Below are 10,392 nucleotides of genomic sequence, written 5' to 3'. Positions count from 1 at the left end.
ATTAATAATATTTCTTTCAACCTTTTTGAAAAATAAATTATACACTGAAAATGCAAGAACATATTGGAAGGAAGGGACACTCACTCCCTAAGACGCTATACGTTCGGTTAGTTTGGATGTAAAATACCTTTTAGAAAATATTTTTTTAAAAATTTTTTTTGGTGTTTAGTTGTCATAAATGTTTTACAAAGAAAAAAATATTAAATCTTAATAAAAATATCTTACCCATCAATTTTTGACAGGTTATTTAACACACCCCAATGGACTCTATCTCGACCTAGACATTTTCAAACATCAAGAAATATATATATATATATATATATATATATAATTTACCTGAAAAAGGAAATATTTTAAACAAATGGAGTCTAAGAAGAAAACTTTTGATATTTATATACTGAAATAATTTTTTTTAATTAAGTATAATAACCTATTTCAGGATGGATAAATAAGACTTGTTATGGAGAATTAAATGGAAAGCCAGAAGTGAGAAGTCAAGAAAGAATAAGATAAGGTGTGATAAGGTGTTGTGTATTACTATGTTTTTTAGAAACATTTTTTTTATAGATAAAATTAACTGTTTTCATATTACTGAACCAGCTCTTTAATTGTTTCCAATATTCAACCATAAAATGCAATTAATAATCTCAATTGGAATTGTATAGATTGTAGGCTAACAAAATTAAGTTGGAAGAATCCTTTTGTAGTCATGAGTACTTTGGGACACTGAGAATCCTTTTGTAGCTTCTTTAATTTTCCGTTGGAAAACCACACCATCAACCACTGCTTATGATGATATATATGTTCCATATTTGCAGCCAGTGTTTTTTTTGTCAAATGTGCATAGAGCATACATGAGACTTATTGGTCGAGTCAACAAAGCAGTTCAATTAATGTATTAAAGTTTTCATAATTTATAAGAATAAGAGTAAATTAAGCTGATTTAAAAAATTAAACCTTTAATTGAATACGTATTTTGGGCATTGTTCAGTAATATAATTGATAAAGTGTCCAACTATCCGAACAGATGTACTAGCATTCGAGTATCCCTAGTTTACTGAGAAAAAAAAAAAAAAAAAATGAATACGATATATATATATATATATATATATATAGCTTTAAATAGACCTTAAAGAATTAATTGTACAAGTCTACCTGCCCCTTCTACGAGATTTCTGTCGAGACAGTTGACCACCTTCTCTGCACATGTCCATTCGCCTGCCCGGTTTGGAAGCTTTGCCCTCTTCAGATTGATTCCAGTGATCAGTTCCTCTCTTCCTGGCAAAAGCGTTGGGTGGATCTCTATGCTCGTTGGAACGGAATGGACGACTCGAATGATTGTATCAGTTTGGCTGCATTCATTTGTTGGACTATTTGGAAATGCAAAAATGACCTTATTTGATGCTGACAAAAAAGCTTTCGTAGACTTTTCAGGATTTCAAGGAAATTTCCCCACAGTATCGGTTGCTCTCTCTACCCCCTCCTACTGCTTTATCATGTGAGAAGTGGACTGTGGCAGATGCGGGGTTTCTCAAACTTGACTTTGATGTTGCTTTTAATTCATCTAAGAGGACCTGTGGCGGTGGTATGATCCTCATAAATCATTTAGGCCATCCCATTAAATTCGCCTCGGTTTTTCTTGACTTTGTTAGTGACCCTTTGCTGGCTGGAGGTCTTGTCCTTCGCGAATCTCTTGTTCTTTTCAAAAGTTGGGGTTATCATAATGTGGTGGTGGGGGGTAGACTGTCCGCCTGTAATGAAGTTGCAAGTTTCTGTTGAAGGTGTAATGATGATTTTCAATGATCTTATCTCCCTCCTTAAAGATTGGGTTGGTTCTTCTCTTGCTGGTTCCTCGCGGGGAGATGTAAGTTTGTAACTCGTGTTAAGTGAGAAGGCTTTGTAGTCAAATGTGGGTGGCCACACTAATTGTTAGATGTTGTTCTCTCTTTTACTTGTTGACGGAAAAAAATAAAAATAAAATATAGTCAATTGACGCGAGATTGAGTCGAAATCGATGAGGCTGAACATCATTATACAATTCCTGTGTTGGCCACTAGCTCTCTTTCCTGGAAAATTATGGGGTTTGACTTGTTTGTCTCATCTCCTTCCACAAAAAGGCCAATGTCTAAAAAATTCAATATTCTCTCCTCCCACGAAGAGAGATGTATCTGGGAAGATTATAATATTTTAGTGTTTTGTTCCGCAATTAATCACTTCCAAATCATGGGTATGTAATAAATTTAAATCAGGCACGTTCTTAAGAATTGAAAAAAAACCTCTAAGTTATATTGCTTCCGTTTCATATTAGTTGTTCGCATTAAAAATTTTAACTCACAATTTTTGTGATTCAAAGTTATGAAAATAGACATTTAACATGATATATAAGTAATATATAAGTATAAAAAAATAAATATAACTAAAAATGATCTCAAATGAGTCAAAAGTAAAAAGTAACAGTGAGTCAAAGTATTTGAAATTGATAATTATTATGGGACGGAGATAATATATAAAAATCGGCCCAATAAGATTCCTCTCGTGTTATCCGTGTGTATGAGCTCATTTCATATTGAACAATTTGTACCCACTCCATCCTATCGTGCGCACAACATAAAATTTTCTTTTTTTGTAGTGATTATATATATAAATTAAGTTATATATATAACAGTACAAAAATATATATATATATATATATATATATATATATATATATAATGGATTAATGGCGTAAACCCTTATTGAACTATTAAATTTATTTACTCCACAATAACTTAATTTATATATATAATCACTACAAAAAAAGAAAATTTTATATTATGCGCACGATGGGATGGAGTCCGTCTCATATGACTTTTGATAAGAGCATCACAACAAAAGTCAAAGTGGAATCCGTCTACTATTGTGGTTGTTACCAAATTATACACTCCAATCTTTAACAAGAGTCTTTACTTGTATTGTTCTTTAATAAAATAAAAATAAAGAAGCAATTGTTAGGAGTTACGTCATACCATTCTTCTTCTAAATGGATGTACCTCCCACTACTGCACCGCATTATTTGACTTAAATGTTAGGAGAGGGTAATATAATTTAGAATAATAAAACATAGAGAAGGAGGTGCATCGGGAGAGAGAAGGCGCATAGCATAGGGTGTATTTTCAATCTCGAAACTCCATATAGAGTCAAGGAATGACGTGTAAAGACGCGTTACATAAATCTTTAAAATATTGATATCGATTAACTAAGATTCAAGGAATGAGGTGGGAAGCTCTAATATTGTACTGATTTTTTGGTTAAGGTTCGTGGAAGTTTCAAGTTGATAGTGACATTAGAAAAAATCATTAGTAGCAATTTCGTGCAATTTTTTTTTTTTTTTTTGAAAATTCAACCATAATATAAAAGGGCAATGCGCCCTTTGCACACACCTTGGATGAAAGAATCTGGGTATTGGATCAGCCCCACTAGTCATCTTTTCTTTAAGATTCATAAAACTTTATTAGAAGTAGTGATTTTTGGAGTTGCTTATCGTTTGCAACGGCCATAAGAGAAAATAGATGGCAACCTAGTTCCAACCACCATTTTTAAGGATGAACCTTTCCCCCTTTTCAAGCGTTCATCTTAGCTCTCAATTTCACCTTCTTTGGAGCAATAATGGTTATATCTCTATGCAAGAGATATTCGAGAATTGTTAAACACAATTGTCTAATGGTTAAATCTGTATGCAAGAGATATTCGAGAATTGTTAGATACGATCGTCTTCTTGTTATTGTTTCTGTAACAATAGCGGTTGCAATACTCATATGGTTAGTCTTACCCTTAACTTTTTGATCATTCTCATCTCGTTGCAATACAAATATGGTTAGTCTTACCCTCAACTTTTAGATTTATTTCATACCCATCTAGTTGCAATTCTTAAAACTTTGTTAGAAGAAGTGATTTTTGGAGTTGCTTATCGTTTGCAACGGCCATATGAGAAAATAGATGGCAACCTATATCCAACCATCATTTTTAAGGATGAACCTTCCCCCTTTTTAGGTATTCATCTTAGCTCTCAATTTCGCCTTCTCTGGAGCAATAATAGTTATATCTCTATGCAAAAGATATTCAAGAATTGTTAAACATGATTGTTTAATGGTTATATCTCTATGCAAGAGATATTCGAGAATTGTTAGACACCGGTCGTGTTTTTGTCGTTGTTTCTGTAATAATAGTGGTTGCAATACTCATATGGTTAGTCTTACCCTCAACTTTTTGATTTTTACTTCATGCCCATCTCGTTGCAATACCCATATGGTTAGTCTTACCCTCAACTTTTGGATTTACCTCGTGCCAACATAGTTGCAATACCAATATGGTTAGTCATACCCTCACCTGTAGGATTTTGGCACTAACTTCATGCCCGTCTCGAATTGTAAGGTAAAGAAAAATTAAAAAGTGTCTAGTACAGTTTGCTAGCATCGAATCGATGCTTTAGATTTGAAATTAAAATATATTTAGTTCAAAATTTTAATTAATTTCTTTTAATTTTACATTCAAAAAATTAATTCAATTCTCTCAAACATAACATAACAGTAAAATTTACTAATTCTAGAGTAAATTTCTCCTTGCTAACCCCTCGTACCAAGTCATATATTTACAAGGATAAAATAATTTTTTAAAAAAACGATAGACCACATGGGTTATTTGCAAATGTTGACATATATTTATTTTATTTTTAATCACTAAATTTCCACTTTGACACCTTACAAAAATTGACACAATTATTAATAAACTTCAAGAGCTATTCCTTGATTTAATTTAAAATGTATGCTTATTATTAAAACAATATTTAAGTGGTAAACGAAAGAAAACCTATATACCCCTATCAAGCTCAGCCGAGAAGAGAACTCTAAATTTTTTGCTATATATCTACTTATTGTGTGATATATAGCAAAAAATTTAGAGTTAGAGTCTAAACCACACAATTCTTTTTCAATTTTCGATTCAATGTGATAAATATTTAAATTCATAGCGAATTCTCAAATTAATTGAAAACAACTAATACATATGACATTTATTATTGATGAAAATTACCAAAATATACCTACTATTGAATAAAAACAGTTATAACATGTAAAATTAAGAATAAACCTACAATATTAAACAAGAATAACAAAACCTATCTAGAATAAATATATAGATTTCTAAAGTTATTAAGGAAAAATAAAATATATATATAGACTTCTAAAGTTGCATCGCTTTAAAAAATAGAAAATAAAAACATATTTTAATTTTACACTATAATTATTTACTGATATTATGTATTTCATAGCATAGAAGAAACAAGATTCCTCATATCTAAAACATATATATTTTTTTTAGTGCTTATAAAATTATATTTTTTATTATTTCATAAGGTATATAATAATATTAAACATATGTACAAATATTAAAAATATTATATATATAAATATATAATAACATACAAGCACGTCACTTCTCTAAATAATTATTTTATTTTACTTTATTTTTATTTTTACACTTTTGTTCCAACTTCCGCTCAGGCTCAATGTGACGAACAAGTCAACCTTGATTAACGCGTGGTGTTAATAAACGCGTGGTCTTTTTGCATTAACGCGTGGTGTTGGTTGTGCGTTAACGCGTGGTCAAGGTCAAGGTTTAAACTGCGGGCTTGCTTTTTTCTACTTGTTTTTTTCTTTGGCAGGTGCCGGCTTGTTTGGAACTTTCGTATACATTGTTTTTTCCTTTATTCTCCTCTGCTTTGATTGATAATTTGATATACTGGAGGCTTCTTGGAACTTGCAGTTCCTGTATCTTCTGCTTTGATATCAAGAATGGTGCTTCCAGGAAATATAAGGTTGGAGAGGATGCTTATAAAAGGCAATGTCCCGAGGAACATTTTCCCACACCTTTGAATGAAAAAAGGGAATTATTAATTGGGATCGTCCTCAGTAGTCAATCTTGTCTCGAAAATGAATAAAAATTCAGTAGAGCAAACGATTTTTGGAGCTGCCTTTGTGACAGTTATTGCTCTTCCACTACTGCCATATCAGAAAATTGGTGGCAACCCAGTGCCGACCATCATCTTTAACGACAACCCTTCCTCCTTCACTGCATTCGTTTTAGCTCTCAATTTTGCCTTCACCGGCGCCGTAATGGCTATATATCTACGAACGGCATGTCCGAGAATTGCTAGCTATTGTCGCTTTCTTGCTATTGTTTCCATTGCAACAGCGGCGGCAATACCTATGTGGTTAGTCTTAACCTCCACTTCCGGACTTCGCCCTCAATTTCATGCCCATATTGATCTTTAGTTCCTAAACTCATGTCTCTGAATTTTCATCAATAAAATAGAGTACACAAAGTATTGAGGCAAAGGATACTGCTGGTTTTTTTCCTTTCTTTCTTTCTTTATTTCTTTCTTTTCTTGTTTTTGGTTTTGTTTCCCCTGTGTGTGTGTGTGTGTATATATATATATATATAAATAAAATAAGGTGTTATGCCAATTCACTGGCTTCATTTCATCAGCACAGCAATAAATGATTATTGCATCTATGTGCCACCACCTAGTGTTGTGATTGTGCGACTACACAACCAGAGGGATGATGAGCTGAAGAGGAGTTGCATATCATGGTAATATAGGGGGCTTTGTGTTGCTTGGTATTTCACCTAAGGTAAAATATTCCTGTGTACTGATGAGTTTTGTTAAATTGAATGGACAAATGAGTTGATTAAATGAATCCATTGCTTCTCACTGTAAACTTAAATCTAGAACAAAATTTAAGGAGTTTAACAAATGAGTCAATATGAACAAACAAATAAACTATTATATATATATATGTGTGTGTGTGTGATATATATAGGGAGCAAAATCAATAACGGTTTGTAATTTTCATTATAGGAAACTTTTCCATAAAATAATTGCCAGCAGATGACAAATTTATTGGAACACAAGTCAATTATGTTAGATCCAACTCCAACCTATGCTATAACAAATAAGAAAATTATGCACAACAATTTCTTTTTTCTTTTATCTACATAACTTTACTCAACTGGTTTTTCTTTCCCCTGTTTTTGGCTAGACATATTGCGTCTGCAATTTGATCTTCACCAGATGATCTGGGCTTGTATTCTCCTGGGATAAGTTTCTCTTGAGGTGTTATTAGTCTGCTTATTGGCTGGGATTGCACTTTGTTGCTTGTTTTATCCTTGTTGGGTCTTTTGCCCCATCCATATACTCTACATATTTCTTATTCATACAAATTGTCTTAATTTCTAAAAAAATTAAAAAAATTAATAATATACCCAAAAAAATGTATACAAATTTTGACTGTTGCTATAATCTAAATAGGCAGAGACCCTGCGGTCAATTTGTTCATGTCTCTAGTTGCTCCTCTGAGTTGGAGGAGCTTCCTCCAGCTCCTGCAAGAGCATCTCTGAGGAATTTTGATCTCCCACGCACTTTTATTTCCTAATAAATATGCTTTGACCCAGTGGGTCCATTTGCTCCCGAGAATTTCTTCAATCTTATTAGTACTGGAAGATCTAAACTCCCTTCCTCTATTGTCTTGCACACTTTGTGTCGAGCTATTTTGCACTTGAATTTCTAAACTCATTACTCGTCCACAAGGAAAACCTGAAGAAATAATTAAGCTCTGCAATAACCTTTTTTCAGTAAGATAATAGTTAACCTAAGTTGAGTGGATTCTAGTGAGGATAGATTTTATTAGACTAGTCTTCCACCAAAAGAAAGTTACCTAACTAGGTTAGTGACAAAATTTGGTAACCTGTTTTTTTTTTTTTTTTTTTTTTTTGGATATGATAGTTTTGAACAAATGATATGAATAAAATAATGATGGCTAAGACAATCAGTACCCTAGGTTAGACCAGTCAACGGGTTGGATTCGGACCGTGAACAAATGATATGAATAAAATAATGATGGCTAAGACAATCAGTACCCTAGGTTAGACCTGTCAAAGAGTCGGATTCGGACCGGATCATGGTCAATCCGATTCAAATCCTATAAGCAAAATAACTGATCCAGTCCGATCCGATAATCCGACGGATCTTTTACTAATCAATCCATATCCGACATTAACGATATCGGACGTCCGATCCGATTATATATTATACAAATGCAGTTTGAAGAAATACAAATCAAACAAAATGATCCAAATATACCAAATATTAGCATGTATTTGATCTACGAAATTCATCTGTGAAGATCATTCCATTGCTGAAAATATGTTTAATTTGGTAAAAAAATGAAATCAAAGTTAGGGTATTAAAAGAGAGGGAAGCAGCTTTTGTAATACATACCAAAAATCGCCAAAAAGAGATAAAAATGAAAGAACAATTGAGTGGGAAGAAGAAATTGAAAAGTGAAAGATATATTCTGAAAAAACATAAAAGAAGGAAAATTAGGGCTAGATAGGAGAAAAGGAAGAATACAAGAAAAGTGAGAGAAATAAGTAACCAAAAAAAAAAAAAAAATTACTTCGCAAGCATTCCAACCATGGTTTCGGCAATCCATTTGCTGACTCGCCCTTCGTCTTCCACTTCCGGCAGTCCATCTGCGGCCTCCCCAATTCCCCTTCACTTTTTGCCTCTTTCAGTTTTCATGTGCCCTAAATTAGGTGATATACAACATATATATATATATATATATATATATATACACACATAATATAAGTATAATTATATATAATTTTAATCGGATCGAATTATTATCGAATCGGATCGCCCTAATCCATATCCGATTTGTTAAGATAACGGGTTATCGGATTCGGGTCATTATCAGGTTATCGAATTTTTTATTCAATCCATATCCGGTTAATCGGATCGGATTCGGATCAGAATTCGATCCATTGATAGGTCTACCCTAGGTGTTGAACCATCCATTTTAAGCCACGGATTGGTTTTAAATGATACTCATCGGGCTTATTAATGGGGCTTAACCAGGTCTCCAATTATTGGGGTCCAATAGACCATGCAACATTGCTTGAGCCAATAACGAGGTTGGGCTTCCAAGACCATGAGTTTGGTCTCTTTATGAGAGCAAGCAGGTATCATGTGTAAGGCACAAGGTGCATGCACATGATGCCCCTTCAGACGGAAACGAATTTCTGAAAGATGCCCATTTAATATATTGTGTGGAAGCGTGAAACAAATAATAACAAATGATAAATAAGAGCAAAACACACATACATAAGGAAGACAATGATTTAGGTGGTTCGGGAGATTAAGATCAATGTTTGGAAATATCAAAACCCAAAGGGTTACAGAAGGCTCATAAGAGAGAAATTTATACAATATTTCTCGTCACACTTATTTCTCACACAACACTCATTGAAGCTCTTGGTGTATTCTTGGATATTTTACAAAGTCTTCCAACGTTCTCTATTTATAGGAGAACTGATGCATGAGTTTAGCTGATATGCCGATGGTGGAGTGCTGATGATAAGGGATGGTGGCAGACCCACGTTTGCCACAACCACTATACCAAATTTGAGCCACTAATAAGACGTGGTAATAAGGGAGAGTGGCAGACCCACGTCTAACTCACGTTTGCCAACCCACATCTGCCATAATCAACAATCTCCACCTTAGCGAAAAATCTGTACATCTTTCGAAGTGAAGTATTTCCAAACATGATCTTGAACTGCCTCAAAATACGCCTAAAAGGTGCTCAAACTCGCAGGATGTTAATCAAGTCTATGCAGTGCTCAAACTTAACCTTCGTTACAACCTTCGTCAGCATATCTGTGGGATTATCCGCAGTTCCAATCTTCTGAAGTAGAATATCGCCTTCATCCAAAATCTCATGAACAAATGGAAACGGACATTGATATGTTTTATACGTGAATGATGAACCTGGTTCTTTGTCAAACAAATAGCACTTTGACTGTTACAATAGACATTAATATGCTCCTGAATAATCCCCAAGTCCTTAATCAACTCATGTAGCCATACGGCTTCCTTAATGGCTTATGTCACTGCCATGTACTCCCTCTGTAGTAGACAAATCAACTGTAGGCTGTAATGTCGACCTCCAACTCACCGGTCCTTTAGCAAGTGTGAACACATAACCTATAGTTGATCGACGTTTATCCAAATCACCAATATAGTCTGAATCCATGTAACCAACCAAATGCTGACCAAGTCTATCATCCCGTTCAAACTTCAAACCAACATCCACAGTACCTTGGATGTATCGTAGAATCCACTTCACTGCCTACCAATGACCTTTTACTGGGTCATGCATATACCTGCTCACCATACTAACGGCCTGTGAAATGTCGGGTCTTGTACACACCATTGCATACATCAAACTTCCAACTGCGCTAGCATATGGAACATGAACCATGTATGCACGCTCTTTATCTGTGCTTGGAGAT

At 33.9% G+C, this 10,392-nt stretch overlaps 1 long non-coding RNA gene across 1 annotated transcript; it reads left to right on the top strand.

Annotated features, from left to right (window-relative positions):
• Window positions 1-3,238: 3,238 nt before the first annotated feature.
• LOC132302710 (uncharacterized) lies at window positions 3,239-6,734 on the top strand. Its single transcript, XR_009480901.1, has 2 exons — window positions 3,239-3,797; window positions 5,800-6,734. It is a non-coding gene; the product is annotated as an uncharacterized LOC132302710 (long non-coding RNA).
• The last annotated feature ends 3,658 nt before the right edge of the window (window positions 6,735-10,392 follow it).

Source organism: Cornus florida, unplaced genomic scaffold, assembly GCF_030987335.1.
Source record: "Cornus florida cultivar Cherokee Brave unplaced genomic scaffold, ASM3098733v1 CherokeeBrave_3.0.0_Hap2_Chr04, whole genome shotgun sequence".
Classification (NCBI taxonomy): Eukaryota; Viridiplantae; Streptophyta; class Magnoliopsida; order Cornales; family Cornaceae; genus Cornus; species Cornus florida.
The sequence above is the reverse complement of the archived record's forward strand: the minus strand, read 5'-3'. Positions and strand labels throughout refer to the sequence as shown.